This window comes from Dipodomys ordii, unplaced genomic scaffold, assembly GCF_000151885.1.
Source record: "Dipodomys ordii isolate 6190 unplaced genomic scaffold, Dord_2.0 Scaffold12, whole genome shotgun sequence".
NCBI lineage: Eukaryota > Metazoa > Chordata > Mammalia > Rodentia > Heteromyidae > Dipodomys > Dipodomys ordii.
In genome coordinates, this window is record NW_012267228.1 from 20,163,937 (window position 1) to 20,182,624 (window position 18,688).

The window sequence follows — 18,688 nt, forward strand, 5'->3', positions numbered from 1 at the left end:
GGGAGGGAGGGAGGGAGGAAAAAGCAAGAGAGCCAGGAGAAAGGGTAGGCCAAGTTCAATCCATAGGTTCTCCATGGCATAAACACAAAGCTGGGGAGTCAGGTGCTTTCTTCTTCACTTCTTTAGGTGTCTTGAGCTTTCTCTTTTTTCCCATTCTGTTTTCTTAAAACATTATATGCATACAGAATATTACATGAAAAACAACAACCAAAACAAAACAAAAAGGATATTACATGAACCCTAAGCACACACTTCAGTGATTTGTCATAAAACAGACACACTCATAGAACAAGACTAAGACATAAGAAGAGAACAAACTGAACAAATTCTGGTGTTCCCCCTGCACATGTACCTTCCTGCCTTTATTTGCCTACCCACTCTTTATTTGCCACACACACACAAAACACATCATCCTGATTCCTAATCTAGATTGTCATGTAATTATAGTCATCAGTCATCACATCCAGCCATGTTGGTCTACCTTGTTTGGTTGGCATAGCTGTTAACTTGTTTTTTTCTTTTTGTTGCTGTGGACATTCTGATATATGAATATGCCATGATTGATTTCTCCACATTAAAACATTGCTTTCCATTTGGGAATGTTATGCACAATGCTATCATAAGTTTTCTTGTGCATATCCATGTGTGCAGTGGTGAGATCACAGGTCAAAGGTATGTTCATTTTTAGAAGATGCTACCTCTACTACCCAGAGGTGAATAAAGCCTCCCCAGAAACCCATGGACTTCCCCGTAATCCATCCTTGGCAACATTAAGTATAGTCACTGTTTAATTTTGACCATCCTGGGAATGGTATGGTGGTTTATAGTTGTAGTTTACTGATTACAGAGATGAATATGGAATTGGAGATGGGTGACGAGGTTCATGCTTGTAATCCTAGCTACATGGGAGGTAGAGATCAGGAGGATTACAGTTTAAGGCCAATCCAGGAAAAAGATTCTAAAGTTCCCCATCTCAATCAATAAAAAGCTGGGTATAGTGATTCATCTGTCATCCCAGCCACTTAGGAAGCATAAAATAGGAAGATCACTGTCCAAGGTAAACCAAGAATAAACTTAAGACTCTGTTTGAAAAAAATACAGCAAAAGGGACTGCAGGTGTGGCTCAAGTGGCAGAGTACCTGCCTGGAAAGGCAAGCCCCTGAGTTCAAACGCAGTTTCCAAAAAAAAAAAAAAAAAAAAAAAAAAAAAAGGATCACCTCATTGTGAAGTGAATGTTTAAGTCTTTCCCTTAATTTGAAAGAGGAACATTCTAGGGCTATTTAAAGGTTGATGGAGAAGAGGCCATAAGAAAAATTGTCAGATGCATGAATCTCATGTCAAGGAAAATGTTTAATTGGTGGAAAGACATTCCTTCTATTAACAATAGGTCAATGAATTTCTGAGTGCATCCGGATCAAGACACCATGCAGTAAACACTCATACTCTCACCCATCCATTCCCTCTGACCTGTCACAGAGAGTCTTTCTAAGAGGCAACTGTGGGTTGGTCCAAACTCTTAATTAAAAGCATCCAACCACATTTCACCTTTCTCTTAGAATGTAGCCCAGACACATGAAGGTGGAGTACAAAGCCATATAGAAACTGACCCTTGCTTCTCTCCAGCTACTTCCCTTGACCCTTATTCTAGAATCCTCTACACTCACCACCTTTTTCTCATATCCTTAAAAATAGTCCATCTCATCTTTCCAATCCCAGTTAATTTGACCTCCTCCAGAGGAGGGCTACTCTTCACAAAACTCTGCACTTGTCTTCCATAGTATTCAGCACTTTGTTATTCATATTGTTGCACATTTCAGAACATCGCTCTCCATTTCTGGAAGGTAATGGGCAGTACCAGTTTCTCCATTCTGTCCCCAGCACACTCAGAAATATGGATTGATAAATGAAGGCTAGAAGGACACAGATGGAAATGGCCTGGTTGTCCTTCTCTAAGAATCCTTAAGTGTTATCAGTCCTCAGAAGTCTCCTATATAGTAAACGGTGTAAGATCCAGAGAAGGGAAAAGGAGAAGGAGGCTGACAGGGGAGATAGGACTCAAAGAGCACAGAGAGGAAAGGAAAGCACCCTTACAAGGAGGCGAGGTGACTGGGCCACTGGGATGAAGTTCTGCAAAGATGAGGAGATTGTCATCTCCCACTGATTCCCACTGGACATAGTAACCACTCAGCCAGTAGTGTGCTGATGGAAGGCATAAAATGATGCGTGAGAGAAGCCCGCTTCCTGGAGAGATGCATTCAGGAGTTTGGTCACTATGATGAGAGGAGATCAAAGCACTAAAGGAAGACACCCTGTATCCTTTAGTTTGGCTTTGTTGTTTTATATAGTCAAGAACTAACCAATGTTTTTATTTTCCGCACATTTAAAGAAATGTTTAAGTTTTTTAAAAAATCATCAAGTGAAACAGAATTACATGAGACAACAAGTCCAAGCCTCTCTCCACCAACCCATCTCCCTATGCTAGCCATTGCTAACAGATGGGCAAATAGTCTTCTTAAATATGTTCAAATCATATAGAAGCATATTGTAGATATATTGATATATATTTTTCATGGAGGAGAATCATCTTGAGCCTAATTTTTGGCTGAACACATTTTCCATTTATTAGTGTAGGATTATCCTTATACTTGTTTTTTTATTCTTTTATAGACATCCCATATTAGTTTGGAAATGAATGTGGTATATTTAAAGATATTTTCCTGGCCAAAGAAGAAACTGAAGCCAAATGAGGTAAACTGAAAATCCGGGATGAAATTGGGATGAATCAAAACACAGCGGAGAAAATGAGCCATCTGTGGAAGTGACCCAAGAGACTGTTTGAAAATGTGTGACTAAAGAATTTGTGAAGCACCCCAAATTCAATTGCAGTCCCACTGCACGGTATTAGTTATCTGTTTATGTGTCTGTCTCTGTTCGGCAGCCAATTAGTTGAGGTCAGGGACTGTGTATGCAACTTGGGTACCCAGCATACAGTAGGCACTCAGTCAGTGCTGATTAGAACTGAATGGTTGAACATCAGTCAGGCATACCAAAATATTATAGTCATGACCAGGAAAGCATTAGCTAAACTTGCTATAATATGCTCTCCTTGATAATGAAAGAATTACAAACAAAGGTGGAAAACTACAACGGCTTCATAAAAGCCACTGACCTCACTCCAAATGTGACCTAACTTTGCAGAGTAGGCACAAACTATCCATGCTCTCCTTAAGTCTGAGTTTCTGTAAGACTTTCAAGAAGTCAACTAGACCACAAGACTTTGTTAAGCAATAAAACACTGCTTAAACACAGAACTGAATAAGTTCATTCCACTGAAATTTTAAGTTATGAAATAAGTGTGCTCCTTGTGGCTGATTTCCATTAGATCCATGATTAACAAATCCAAAAAATGAAATCAAATTATGCACCATTCTTCAGTGCTTGATAAACAAATTTTCTGAAAAAAAAAACGATCTTCATCTTTTATTCAAGGTTGTTTTGCTTCTTTGTCTAAATACTAAAATTATCATTTGTTTTCTTTCTTGTGAAATCATGCATTTCATCTGAAGTTGTGCATCTGCATTTGTTGTAACTAGCAAAACAAGAGAAAGGGGACAAGGCTGGTACAATCTGCCAGCAGAGTTGTCTGCCCTGATGACAATACGCTGAAGGTCACAGAGAAACACTAAGCAACAAATTAATCACAGCCACCAGCCAGCAGGAATAGAATGATTACCGTTAATCGTAAAACTACAAAACAAGAGGAATGCAAATGCAACAATAAGCCAAAAGTACACAATTTTTTTTTCTTATCTCCTAAGAATTGATGGTAGGATGACAAAAAGCAATTGTAAACATGGTTTACTTGGCATATTTCCCCTGTCCATCAGAAACAAGTTGGCTGTTTTCCTGGGTGATGAATACAATTGCAAAGAATAAACAAGGCTTTGCTTAAGGAAGGAAAGATTGTGATTGAAGATAGTATCAATCTCAGAGAAAATGCTGAAAATTATTGAATGTGGTTTGTTTTTAAATCATCTGTGTGCTGATGGCTTCTAGTTTCTGTAATCCTAACTACTCAGAAGACTCAGATCCAAAGTCAGCATGAGCAGAAAAGTCTGAGGGACTCCATCTCCAAAATAACCAAAAATCCAGACTGGAGTGAGACTGATTCAAGTAGTTATGCACCAGCTGAGCAACCAAAGCCAAGCCAGCATAAGGTCCAGAACTTAAATCCTGGTACTGTGGAAAAAGAAGGAAAGAAGGGAAGGAAAAGAAGGAAAGAAAGGAGGTGAAAAGAGAAAAAGGGAAAGGAAGGATAAGGGAAAGGAAAAGAAGAGCAAGGCAGGCAAAGACAAAGGCCAAGGATGGGACTGAGTGGGAGAGGGAGGAAGAGAAGAGGGAGAGAAAAGGAGACAAAAAAAAGGGAGAAAAAGAAAGAAGTCAAAAGCACAAAATCAGCAATAGGAAGAAGACAAATACTGATGACTGACACCTGTGGCTCATGCCTCTCATCCTAGCTAGTCAGGAAGCTGAAATCTGTGGATCATGGTTCAAAGCCAGCTCGGGCAGGAGAGTCTTCTCTCCAGTTAATCATAGAAAAAGCCAGAAGTAGAGCTGTGGCTCATGTGGTAGAGTGCTAGGCTTTAGCAAAAGAAGTTCAGGGACAGCACCCAGGCCGTAAGTTCAAGCCCCAGGACCAGAAAAACAATAAATTAAAATTTAAAAAATAAAGTACAGTGTATGTGAAGCATTGGATATGCTTCAAATTCCAGTGTGACTCTCTATCGTGAAGAGGTCACATGCCCCTCACTGAGACTCCCTCAGCACCTCCTTGTCCCAGGCTTTGATCAGCATGAGTCCCTCCTCAGTATTGTGGGGAGGCTAAATTCATTAATTCTGAATTTAAAGTATCCTTTTATAAAAGCAAACATCAAGATTATAGACTAGAAATTCCAGAGCATATGGACAGTATTGACATAGTATGTATTTGGAAATTTGAACTCTGCAGAGCTTTAATTAAACAATCATTTCTGGTTTGTGCTGTTGAAATTTGAAGTGATAGTTGGAAGGATAAAGAAATGCCTTTTTCTGCAAAACTCACAATCTTTGGGTAGTTGTGATAACAGATTCTGGAGGAATGAAAGTAGGCGACTCCTCCCCAAATCCAGGAAATGAATTGCTTTCTGTATCAATACCAAGTAAACCTATTTTGGTTCATTCCCTATGAAGCTTAAAGTTTAATTAATTTTATATTATAGATCTTTGCTTCTAAGACAAAAGGTTGGGGGCTTTGTTTTTGTTTTTTACTTTTAAGCTCTCTGAAACTGGCACCAGTAACTCTGTCCTCTAGTCCTATCTACTTAGGAGGCTGAGATTTGAGGATTGCAGTTCAAAGCCAGCCTGTGCAGGAAAGTTTGTGAGACTGTTATCTCCAATTAACCAGGAAAAAGCCAGAAGTAGAGTTGTGGCTCAAATGGTAGAGCATAGAGCACTAGCCTTGAGCACAGGTCCAGAATTCAAGCCCCAAAACTATGAGAGAGAGAAAAAAATCTCAAACTGGCATAAGTCCTTCCACTGTAAGGGAAGGACTAACTTCTGCATCATCAAAACTTGCAATGTGACTGCTGCTATTCATGCAGTCTTGGGTTAATATTCTCCTGAAAAATGTGAGAAAACAGAGGTACAGGTCCCTGGGAAGAACTTCCCCAAAATGAATAGAGGTAAGAGGCAGAAGCAGAGACGAACTCAAAAGTAGGCAATAAAGAACTGTCCACATCCTGCCCCCTGCCACTCCCATCTCAGTATATTAGGAAAAGATAATCCCTCAGAATAGGAGCCCTAAGATCCTATTAGGCTTGGAGCTCTACCCACTCCATGTAAATATCAGAGTAAAGATAAAAGCAAGGTACTTCAGGAGAGGTAGAGCATTGGTTGACAGGTACTGCAGGAGGGTAAGAATGTAGGTTCTGAAGTCAAGATGCCCTTGATCCGGATTTCACATGACCAGTAGTCATCATGTCCCCTTGGGGAAACTCCTTCTCCCTTGTCCTCGGTGGTTTTTTTTTTAATCTGTAATATCTAGCTAATAAAAATAATACCCATACTATTGTCTGCTCTTAGACATTCACTAGGCTATCATCAAGATTAAGTGCAGGCTGAGTACAGTAACTCATGCCTATAATCTAAGCTTCTCAGAAAAAAATCAGAAGGATGAGTTTGATGTCAACCCAGAAAAAAAGTTCTAGAGACTCCCAATCTCAATCATTTGCTGGGTGTGGTGGTAAGCACCTATTATTCTAGCTTGAGACTTGAGAGGATCACAGATTCAGGTCAGCCTGAACAAAAACTTGCAAGACCCCATCCCAACAGAAAAGGCTGGGCATGGTGATGTGTACAACCTATGGCAGGAAACATAAATGAAGCAAGACCCTACCTCAAAAAAATAACCAGAACATGAAGGACTGAAATTGGTGGACTGCCTGCCTGGCAAGTGTGAAGCCCTAATTCAAACCCCAATACCTCAAAATAAATGAAATGCCTATTTTGTTTGTAAAATGCTTCCAGAGGAGTTAATAGTATAGATGCTAAGTGCTCAGTAAATGCTTTTTTAAACCACTAATGTCTCACGCTCTGAAGAGTCCATTCTATGTTTCTGAACAGATCACCGAAATGGCAGAGTTTCTATCCTTAAGAAGTTTGACCCATGAAAGTTAGAATGTGTTTGTGACTTTAATTAAGCATCACTATCCCACAATACTGTAAAATTTGTGGAATTATGTAATCACTTAATCACAATAAAGAATTTGCAAAGAAAAAGGAAGAAGAAAAAGAAGGAGGAGGAGGAGGAGGAGGAGGAGGAGGAAGAAGAAGAAGAAGAAGAAGAAGAAGAAGTTGTTTGATTCTAGCTGGGTGCTAGTGACTCACTCTTGTAATCCTAGCTACTTAGGAGGCTGAGATCTGAGGATCGCAGTTCAAAGCCAGTTTGGGGAGGAAAGTCCATGAGACTCTTATCTCAAATTCACCACCAGAAAACCAGAAATGGAGCTGTGGCTCAAAGTGGTAGAACGCTAGCCTTGAGCAAAGAAGCTCAGGGCAAGTGCCCAAGCCTGAGTTCAAGCCCCAAGACCAACAACAAAAAGTCTGATTCTGCTACTCACTGTTGCTGGCCCACTTCTTCCCAAAATACCTACTTGTTCGAGATCAGCTGTGGACTGGGCAGCAACATGCTGTGAAAGGCATTCTTGCTACATACTTCTTTTAGTAATGATTTTTGTGTGTGTGTGTGTGTGTGTGTGTGTGTGTGCGTGCGTGCTTCAAAAAGAAGTCACTTCCTTGATTCACTTCCTTGATTCCCATACTTTCCTTTCCTTTGACCATGGGTCTCTTCAGCATCATTGCTTTTATTTGGAATCCCCCCAAAATTGGTCTCTGAGAAGAGGGTTCCAGTGCAAGTGGAGACATCAAAAGGAAGGAAGGGAAGAAGGAAGGAGGAAGGGAGGAAGGAAGGAAAGAAGGGAGGGAGGGAAAGAGGAAGGAAGGAAGGAAGGAAGGAAGGAAGGAAGGGAGGGAGGGAGGGAGGGAGGAAGTGAGGGAGAGAGGGAGGGAGGGAGGAAGTGAGGGAGAGAGGGAAGAAAGGAAGGAAGGAAGGAAGGGACGAATGAACGAATGAACGAGGGAGGGAAGGAGGAAGTGAGGGAGAGAGGGAGGGAGGAAGGAAGGAAGGAAGGAAGGAAGGAAGGAAGGAAGGATGGAGGGAGGGAAGGAGGGAAGGAAGAAAGGAGGGAAAGAGGGAGGGAGGGAGGGAGGAAGGAGAAGGGAAAGGATGCGAAGGGTAGGGAAGGCCACCATCGTGGGCAGCTAGGGTTTGATCACACTGGGGAAATCTGGGGGTCAGGGTAGGACACACACTTCAGGGTTATCTTACATGAGGTAGGGGAGAGCTGGGGTGTTTGTATTTTTGGCCTTTTGCATAATTGCTTGAGAGCAGCTGAAGTGATGATAGCAGGTTAAGTCTACTGCACTGCAGGCCAGACAGCTGGACAAAGCCAGAGCCCCGTCATCATAAGAAAAAGCCGGTGGCTCACGCCTGTAATCCTAGCTACTCAGGAGGCTGAGATCTGAGGATCGAGGTTCAAAGCCAGCCGGGCAGGAAAGTCTATGAGACTCTTATCTTCAATAAAACCACTAGAAAACCAGAAGTGGCACTGTGGCTCAAGTGGTAGAGCTCTTGCCTTAAGCTGAAGAGCTGAGGGACAGCGCCCAGGCCCAGAGTTCAAGCCCCACGACCAACAAAAAAAAAAAAAGAAAGAAAGAAAGAAAAAGAAAAAGCCCTCTGACAAATCAATGCAAGAACAGCAATGAGAACCAGCCCTGGCTAAAATGAAGGTGTAAAGCCCAGTGAGCAGGGTTCTAATGTTATCTGCTACAATCACCTTTACAGGCCGGTCTGAGGCTATAGTCAATGTTGGCCTGAGGACAGCAAGATCAAATCAGCTGCTAGGAACATCCTTCACCAGCTAAACTTTCCAGAGAAGTGAAATAAATCCCAGCCTTCAATACAATGGAGGTCGAGGAGAAAAAGACAAATCTGGTTTATATATATACTGATATGGAAAGATATTTGAGATATACCGTGTGTGTGTGTGTGTGTGTGTGTGTGTGTGTGTGTGTGTGTGTGTGTGTGTGTTCTTAGGGCTTGAAATCAGAGCCTGGGCACTGTCCTTGAACTTTTTTGCTTGAGGCTAGCACTCTACTACTTGATCTAACAGCTCTACTATCTGGCTTTTTGGTGGTTATTTGAGGTAAGAGTTTCATGAACTTTCCTGCCAGGGCTGACTTTGAACCTTGATCCTTGGACCTCAGCCTCCTGAGCAGCTAAGATTATAGGAGTTACCTACTAGTACCTAGCTTGAGATGTATCTTTGAGTTACAAAAAGTATCCAGAGGCAAACCATTGTCTAAAGAATCCTTACACTTATATACCAAAAAAAGGGGGCAAATCTAGATGTGTGCTTTTTCCAAGATATGAAATGACCACTTGTCTTTCTGGCTTCCCAGAGTCCAAATCCATGGATCCAAAAAGAGAAAGGATGGGGCTGGGAAGGTGGCTCAGTGGTAGAGCGCTTGCCTTGCATGCATGAGGCCCTGGGGTTCGATTCCTCAGCACCACATAAGCAAAAAGAAAAAAGCCAGAAGTGGCGCTGTGGCTCAAGTGGTAGAGCGCTAGCCTTGAGCTGAAGAGCTGAGGGACAGCGCCCAGGCCCAGAGTTCAGGCCCCACGACCAGACCCAAAAAGAGAAAGGATGTCCTCTCTCTGCTCTGACTCCTGGGAGGTAGCTAATGACCAGATGCTCCAGATCAGAGTTGATTCTTGAGAGAAGAACTCAAATGCATACGTGACTTTAATTGTGCCTCAGCGAAGAGAACAGGCACAGCCCGTGATGGCTCAGTGGCCAGCACCAGTAGCCCATGCACCATTATCTTGTCTCGCCTCATTCATCCTATATTGGAGCCTGTCTTCCAGCCTTCAAAAGAGTCCCTTATGAGCCAGGCACCTGTGGCTCACATCTGTAATCCTAGCTACTCAGGAGTCTGAGATCTAAGGATTGAGGTTCAAAGACATTCCAGGCAAGAAAGTACATAAGACTCTTATCTCCAATTAACTACCAAAAATTCTGGAAGTGGAGCTGTGGCTCAGGTGGTAGAATGCTATCCTTGAGCACAAAAGCTCAGGAACAGAACCCAAGCCCTGAGTTCAAGCCCCAGGATTGGCACCAAAAAAGAAGAGGAAGAAGAAGAAGGAGAAGGAGAGGGAAAAGGATAAAGAAGAGAAAGAGAAGGACGAGAAGGAGGAAGAGGAGGGTGAGGAGGAGGAGGAGGAGGGAGGGAGGAAGAAGGAAGAAGAGGAAGAGGAACGAGTCTCATTCATATAGATATAGTTATAGATATAGATATCTATCTAGAGGTAGATAGATAGATCGATAGAGAGAGAGAGAGAGAGAGAGAGAGAGAGAGAGAGAGAGATAATTATATACTCTGAAAACCACTATCCCACAGCCAAGAGCAAAGGCTAAAATTGGGGGGATTCTGAAGAACCTAGAAAGAGTTGTTACCTCTGAGAGTAAATAGCAGAGTTTTGAAAGACAGATTCTTTTTCAATGCATGCCATTTTATATTACTGGATATTTCAGTCATTATTATTATTTTTCACACTAAAAGTAATTTACGAATATAGTTCAAATAGACTTGCTTTTAAAAGTGTCTCACCACATCTGAACAAGAGAAATGTAGAATTGAAGTACGAATAGTGACAGCAGGAAGATAGTTTCAGTACTGTCCTCCAACCTCTGCCTGCAATCTTTTTCATGGAGGAGGTCTTTCAGCTTGAGGTGTTTAGGCAAAACTCAAGACATCTGTGAACTTGAATGGGGAAAGAAGGAAGCACAAACAACACTAGTATTTCTAGTAGTATTTGTAACTTTGATACTAACTGAAATCATAGATACCTTCTTCTCACATTACAGTTGTTGTCCACACTATAGTTTTGATACTACAGTCGTTGTGATAGCTCAGCTCATCAGCATTTCTCAATTACCTTAGTTATTACACCTGCCACTAGATCTTAAAGAAAGCAGCATACCAAAGAGATAGCTACACTCCCACAGTTGTAGCATTACTCACAATAGCCAATAACTGCAACATGAGTCATAATAGCCAAGATATGGAGCCAACTTTAACAGTGCCCATCAACAGATTAATAGATAAAGTAAATGTGACATTCCAAAGGGATGGATAGACAGACATAGATAGATAGATAGATAGATAGATAGATAGATAGATAGATAGATAGATAGATAGATAGATAGATAGATAGATGACAGATAGATATGGAATACTGCTCAGCTGGAAAGATGTAGAAAATCTCATTATTTGCCACAACACAGAGGAACATAGAGGATATTGGATATTATGCTATAGAAAAAAAGCCAAGCATAGGAAGACACACACTGCATGACTTCACTTACATGTGTAGCCTAAAACTGTCAAAGTCATGGAAGAAGAATGTAGAAGTTGGGGGTGGGAAAATGAGGAAACACTGCCCACAAGTGCAAAGTCTGCAGGTAGGATGAAAAGGTTCTGGAAGCCTATATATTGTTAAACAACAAGTTCATGTAACAACATATAATAAAGATCTTTAAAGATTTCAATAAGTACATCAATATGATTGGTAGCCTTTGAGACCTCCCATATTTTATCTTACTCATAAACATTATTCAGAGACAAGATGCAGAGGATGACCTCACTGCCAAAGGGGCCAATGTGGTATAGTGACATGTGTCACTACATGTACACACACACACACACACACACACACACACACACACCACATACACACATGGGGGTAATGAGAGACTGAGAATCTGTGCCTAAAGTCTTTTTCTTCCCCATTCCTCTCCCTGCTTTATCCATTGGCTCTTCTAATTTCCTTTATCCTATTGCACAAAGATAGGTCCTTTTTCTTTTTATACAAACCACATTAAGTACACACTTCAACCTTCTTGAAAGAAAAAGCAAAGTCTCCCATCCAATTCAATAGATATAGACTACAGTTTGTTTTTGGAGAATACTAATAGGTCATTTTTTTCCATGCTCTGGATAGGATGAGAAGTGAACCTCCAGGGGTATGAAAAATCTCATCTGGCCAGCTGTAAATTATTACTCTGTCATTCAAGTAAGCTAGTGCCTAAAGTTAATCACTAATACCCAAAAAGCCTCCTTCACTACATCTGAAGATGAGGATACTAATCAACTTACTTTATAGATTCATATTATTGACTCAATAAAACATTTGCTAACAGTTACTAAGTTGGAAGGGTCTGGCACACAGTTGGAAATTGCTAACAGTTTCTTCATAAAGAGATTATAGATAGAAGATGATAGAGAAATTTGATTGTTTTACTATATAATATATTTTGTTGTTTTAACTCAAAAAATGGTGCTATTTGGCTGACAAAAAAGGCATCTAACACAAAAACCTGATCTAATAAACCATAGGTGATTCATTTTCATTGACTTATGCTTTTATGTTCCTAGTTGAAAACATAATCTACCATCACAAATCAAAAGAGAATTCTCAGCATACTGAAGTATGGTAAGTCAGCAGATGCTCAGATTTAACAACAGTGATAGAGACTTCCTTGCTATGGCTCCTCAATCATTCTCCAAACAAGCTCTTATTTATAGAATGTGAAGTTTCTCCCATACATCACTTGGTGCCACCCCCAAAGAACCTGTGAGGTGGAGGTGGGAAGGAGAAGAAACTCTGAAGGAAGTTTTTATTCTGGCAATAAAGTACTTACGTTATTTTCTCAATATCCAAGGAAAGGCCTAAGACTTCTGTGTCTTCAGCTGGTTATTAGGAAAGAGATTAAAAGCATATATGTAGAAACTGTGGAAAATGAAAAGCCAATCTGCCTGCACACTAATCGGTGGTGAAGAGTCACCATTTGTACTGGGCATTGGCTACAATGTATATTTTTATGTGTGCATGCCAGTCTTGCCTTGAACTCAAAACCTGAGAGCTGTCCCTAAGCATATTTTTTTTTGCTCAAAGTTAACACTCTACCACTTGAGCCACAACTCCACTTCCAGCTTTTTGATGATTCATTAGAGATAAGAGTCTGACAGCCTTTCCTGCCCAGGTTGGCTTTTAAAAGTGATCCTCAGATCTCAACCTCCAGAGTAGCGAGGATTACAACTGTGAGCCACCAGTGCCCAGCTACAGTCTATATTTTTAAACCAATGTGAAGTTTCCTCTGTCCTCAAACATGGGTGAGGGTACACCCAAACCAGTATGGCTCCCAAGGTTCTGTCTTTCAGAAACCATCTTGACCTCATCAGCCCCAGGCTAGATCTCGGAGGCTAGATCTCCAGCTATAGGTGTAGCACCCCAAATCCTAAACATTCAGACTTGGAACAGAAGTTCTAGAGAGAGTACAGGGGCCACCAGCCCACTTCTGACAGGGGGTTCTAACAACTAAGAGAGTGAGGTTACTTCACGAAGAAACATTCAAAGCCGAAAGCAATCTGGAACCATTTGGATGCCAAAAGAAATGTGACACTGGTCTCCTCTTTCTCTGGAGGGTTCTCTCTCTGGGACATCCTTTCCCATATGTCTTCCTGTATTCTGTCACCCAGGTCTGCACCATGATTTGTACATTCCAAGTTCTCCACAATTTGGCAACCGAGTCTGCCCTGGGCAAGAACACATGGGCAGAAATAGCAATGAGATACCATTTGGGATCTATCAAATTGGTAAGGGTTTTGTTGGATTTTTTTTTAATGATTATGCCTAGTGTGAGTAAAGGTTCTGGGAAAGAGGATTTGTCATGTCCTGCTGGTTGAAGTGGAGATAAATATGTACCCCCTTTCTGAAGGGCAATTTGTCAGTTTGTATCTAACACAAATCTAAAAATGTGCATATCTCTTGCCATAGTAATTCTAGTTCTGGGAATTTGTCCTACAGGAATTAGCTATGCACAGAATTCATGAGTGAGAATGTTCCTGATGGAACTATTGCAAAAAAAATTATAAACAACTTAAATACCCAACAGCAAAGGACTATTTAACTTTTTTTAAAAGACATAGTGAAATACTACAGAGACATTAAAATCATGCCTTATTAGCATATTTAAAGTACAGGGAAAATATTCAGGCTATATCAAATGGAAAAGCAGATTATAAAACTGTTTGTATCATAGGATGCCAACCTTGTAAAAGCATAGAGAGAATATACATTAAGGAACCGTCCGTGGTTTAGTAAGATTATGTGCAGTTTTCATTTTCTTCTTTGTAATTCTTTGCTTTTCCCCACATTTTGTTCACTGAATACTTTTAAATCAGAAACAAAAATACATCTTATTTACAAATAAAGAGGAAGAGGAGGAGGAAGAGGGGGAGGAGAAAGAAGGAAGGAAGGAAGGAAGGAAGGAAGGAAGGAAGGAAGAAGGGGGAGACAGGAAAGAGGGAAGGAAGGTGGGAAGGGAGGACCAGGATAAGGGAGTTAGGGGCTTTCTGTTGTCCCTGTCCATCGCCTTGAGTCCAGCCTCTTCCCAATTTCCAGGACAAGAGAATCATCTTTTGAGTCTATTTAAATCAAGGCACTAGTTTTGTTTTAACTCTTAAAGCACCCTAAAAGTAAAAATGTCAAGGTGACAGTGGTGGCTCACGCCTGTAATCCCAGCTACTCAGGAAGCTGAGATCTGAAGATCATGGTTCAAAACCAGCCCAGGCAGGAAAATCTGTGAGACTCTTAGAAACTACTCAGAAAATGCCAGGAGTGGTACCGTGGTTCAAATGGTAAAGCCTTGAGAAAAAGAATTTCAGGGACAATGCCCAGACCCTGAATTCAAGCCCAAGGACTGGCACAAAAATAGATAGATAGATAGATAGATAGATAGATAGATAGATAGATAGATAGATAGATAGATAGATAGATAGATAGATAGGTAGGTAGGTAGGTAGGTAGGTAGGTAGATAGATAGGTAGGTAGGTAGGTAGGTAGGTAGACAGACAGAATGTCAAGGGAAAGTAAAATTCCTTTTGTCTTGTCTACATTGGTCTCAGTGAAGCATAAAGAATATTATACTTCCTCTTTTTAGTGTTAATCTGAAGTGATATCATCAATTAATACCCTTCCTATATTGTATTCACCCACCCTTCCTTTCTCCATTTGTCTTTCTTCCTCTTTGTCCCTACTTTAGTTGCTTTTAGGTATAAGCTCTTGTTATCAGTTTTGAAATGCTGAGGTCATATTTGCAGCTCCTACCACTGGCAGAATTCACCATGAATTTGCACAAGAGGATTGTAAGTATTTTGGTTCTGTTTCTGGGTTCCAAAGACTCCCACCCACCCTTCTTTCTGAAAGTAAACTTCCCCACCCTCTCCCAGAGCAAAACTGCTCATTCTGCTAACTGGGTCACTTGCCAGAGAGCCAAGATTCTGTCTTTTTCCCCTGGTCTTGTCCCAGGCCAAACCCCAGTGAGTTGAGCCCTAAGGACTTGCCAAGCCTTTCTATTAATGCCAGTTCTTACAAACATCCCATACCCTGTCCTGTGGTCAATGGGCAATTCTACCCCCCAAAGCTGCCTGCCAAACAGTGTTTCCCCCAGGGTCTGAAGTAGTTACTGGCCACAGGTCATTTGCCTGAAGCTCTGAACAAAGGGGCAAGACCAATCTCAGTGACCACCGCCCCCCCACCCTCCATGAGGTGGGGGAGAAGAAATTTCCACATGAGGTCTGCTGACTCAGCATGCTTGAGGCATTGCAAGTCCCTGGGGATGCTGGATGGATGACTCAACTCCAAAGACCACCTCCAAAGACAAGTGGGTTAGAAGTTTGAATGGAGTTTGTTTTTCACCATTTTAGAGAAGAAGTCAATGAATGGATGTGGTTGTCTAGTCCAGAGCAAGAATTAAAGGAGCACTATTGAAAGGGGCAGGAGAGAATTGGGGAAATTGGTGGCTGGAGGTGGTCAGACAAACTCATGCTGATTGTTCATTTATTTTACAGACACATAGATACATATACAGAAAGAGGAGCGCATAGGTATATTCAACAGATATAGCAGTAGAGAAACAGACAAATAAGTAGGCATGGGTTGAGGACAATTAACAAGCCACCAGCCTGATTTTTTAAAATACTTTTTATCAATACCCCTAGAAGCCTATCTTAAGCCCCAAAATTTTGCCCCTTTCAGAAGTTTTTAAAAGTAGAATCCAGCTCTGTCAAGTATTTGGATTTAGTTGTTTCTAATCAACGTTCAATTTTTTATTTATTTATGTTGTTGCATATAGCAGTAGCTAGTTAGTTCTTAGTGGTGTATATTATTCCACTATTTATGTACGGGTTTCACAACCCGGTGGTTATTCCGTTAACCTCTTATTTAGAATTTACAAATAGTGCTCCTATCAGCATCCAGGTACAACATCCAGGGAATACTGATGCACATTTCTTTTGTGTACATGCTTAGGAGTGAAGTCCTAATGCCAATACTCCACCTTAGTGGATATTACTAATCAGATTTCCAATGTTTCTGTCACTATCTACAGTCCATCAACTTGCTTAGTTTGGGGAGGGGGGGTTGTTTTGTTTTGTTTAGCATGATTCTGGGAACGACTTAACCAGTTATGAGTTTGGATATGTTAGCCAGCCTCCTAGAATGTTCCTTTGTTTGGTGGAGATATTGACCAATGTACTACTTCATGGGTGATGTGAGAACTGAGTAGGGTAGGTATTTAATTTAGTACCGTGACAGCCATAAATATAACACATTTAAACAATCATTTACTAATTGCTACCCTAGCTGCTTCACTCAAAAAGGAAGGACTCCTGTGTGTCCAGGACACTGATTTGGCAGAAACAGATTGATTCATTCTTGAAGGGACTCTCCTGGGCACTTTTTGGAGTTTTCATTTTGTCTTAAATCAACCTGCAAACGCTCAAATGACTGGTAGCAGATAGAAATCTTTACCCAGGTAAGGAAAACATGGGATTCAGCCCAAGGTGTGAGAGTTCCTTCCGGAGACCAGGGAAGAGACAGAACTCTTCCATTTGTGAGCACAGGTGCAAAGTTATCAAACCTGAACAGATAGTGCAGAGACCAGGCACTCCCTGTAGTTCATGTTCTTGTGGGAAGCACCATCCAACCCTGCCCTGCCCTGCCTTGCCCCGCAAACTTACAGAAGTTTGGGAGCTTATGAATTCGGTTCCTTTCACCCTTCCCACCCTCGGGTTTTTCCTTTTCCCTGCCGGCTTAACTCGGGCTCTCAGCACTTAATGCTAATACCTTTGGGCATGCTCCACTGGGGAGTTTAACCAGCTGCCAAGTTAAATAACACTGAGGATCCTAAGCCATATTCTCAGAGAGTCAGAAAGCTTGTCACTCACCCAAATGGCAGTCTTGTTTCAAATATAGATATGCAATTATATAGTTATGAAATTATATATATATGAGTGCGTGTGTTTATATAAGTGTCTATGTAAAAATATCATAATTGTTTCTTATAAACCATTCTCCTTGTAAATGATCAGGTAGCGACTTCCTTCTTTTATCATGCCTGGAAAAAAAATGACAGGTCCCCTTGCGAATTGCTCAGGGAGAGGATTATATTAGATTCCTAATTAAATGGCTGTTCTAGGATTGTCGATAGTATATATACACTCATCCATGCATATACAACGATGTGCATAGATAGGATATGCATATATGTTTGTGATTATATATGCATCCAGAGCAGAGAGGAGAGTGCATGAAACTTGCCCGGGAAAAAGCTACAGATCTGCTCTTTGGAGAGAATCCCTCTCGCCCAGGAGTGTGTACACTGCTCAGATTTGCGAAGACCCAGCGAATGTTCTCGGATGGGATCGAGGAGGGTGTTGGTAGGACCCTGGAAATCAAGATAGGTTTGTATCACTGCCCTTCCTCCCCCACCCCCTTCCCTCACAACCTGGACTGAGAAGCCCGGGGTCGCTCTTGCTGCTCAAGGGTGAACACCAGTCTCTGGGTACATTGAGATTTGCCGACCAATTCCTGAATGAAAAGAGAGAGGCCGAACAGCCACTGGGTGCAGAGAGCTGGGCGCGTGGCCACCCTGGATGTGAGCACTACAAGCTCCCAAAGAACGCGTGCAGTTGCAGACCATTGCGGCCCATCTGCCCCTTAGTGGCTCGAGCCTGGGAATGTGCGGTACCTGAATCCCGGGAACTCTCCCGGGGGCGGCGCGGGGCCTCGTCTGGCCGGGGTATCTGGGGTTCTTTGTTTCTTCCCAGCGCTAATGCTCATGCTCGGGAGGCAGAGGCCCTTACCCCTGGAACAAGCGCCCAGGAGCAAGCCTGTTCGAATGCTTTCAATAAAATGTTTCCTGGAGTAAAAAAAGAGGATCGCGGAAGAATTTCCCCTCAGAAGTTAGTCTATTTTCAGCAGTGGTTGAGCTGCGGCACCAAGTAAATCACATTTAAATGTTTCTAAGTAAGGGAGGAAGGGAGGAAAGGAGGAAGGGAGGGAGAGAGGGAGAGAAGGAAGCAGGAAAGGAGGGAGGGAAGAAGGAAGGAAGGAAGGGAGGAAGGGAGGGAGGGAGGAAGGGGGGAGGGAGGAAGGAAGAAAGGGAGGGAGGAAGAAAGGAAGGGAGGAAGGAAGAAAGGAAGGAAGGATGTAAGGAAGGAAGGGAGGGAGGGAAAGAAAGTGTATGTTTTAAATCAAAATTTGGGGGGGTTGAGGTTGGCTGCCCCCATCACCCCAAACAAGAGCTGGATGAAGAAGTAAAATCTGCGGCAGTGGTGGTTTTCCCCCAAACGCTGGGCCCCCAGGGAGCCTCTCTGACCGAGCAGCTCCACCCCCAGGGGAGGTGACAGGGGACAATGTCTTAGGTATTGCAACCAAACAAGAAATAACAATGGCTTAAAATAATAGTATTCCCTTTTACCCTAAACCAAGAGACTCAGGCCACCAGGGCTGGAATCGCAACACCTTTAGGAATGGAAATCCTTGCCTTTATCTTCAGTGATGTCAGAAGGGGGAGGGGGCGCACGTGGGAGCTTTTGCATAAGAAAAGGATTTTCCTTTGAGGCCGTCCACGTTTGGGGAAGGCCTCTGCTAAGTAAGGCATCCTAATGTGTGGGCAGTTTCTGG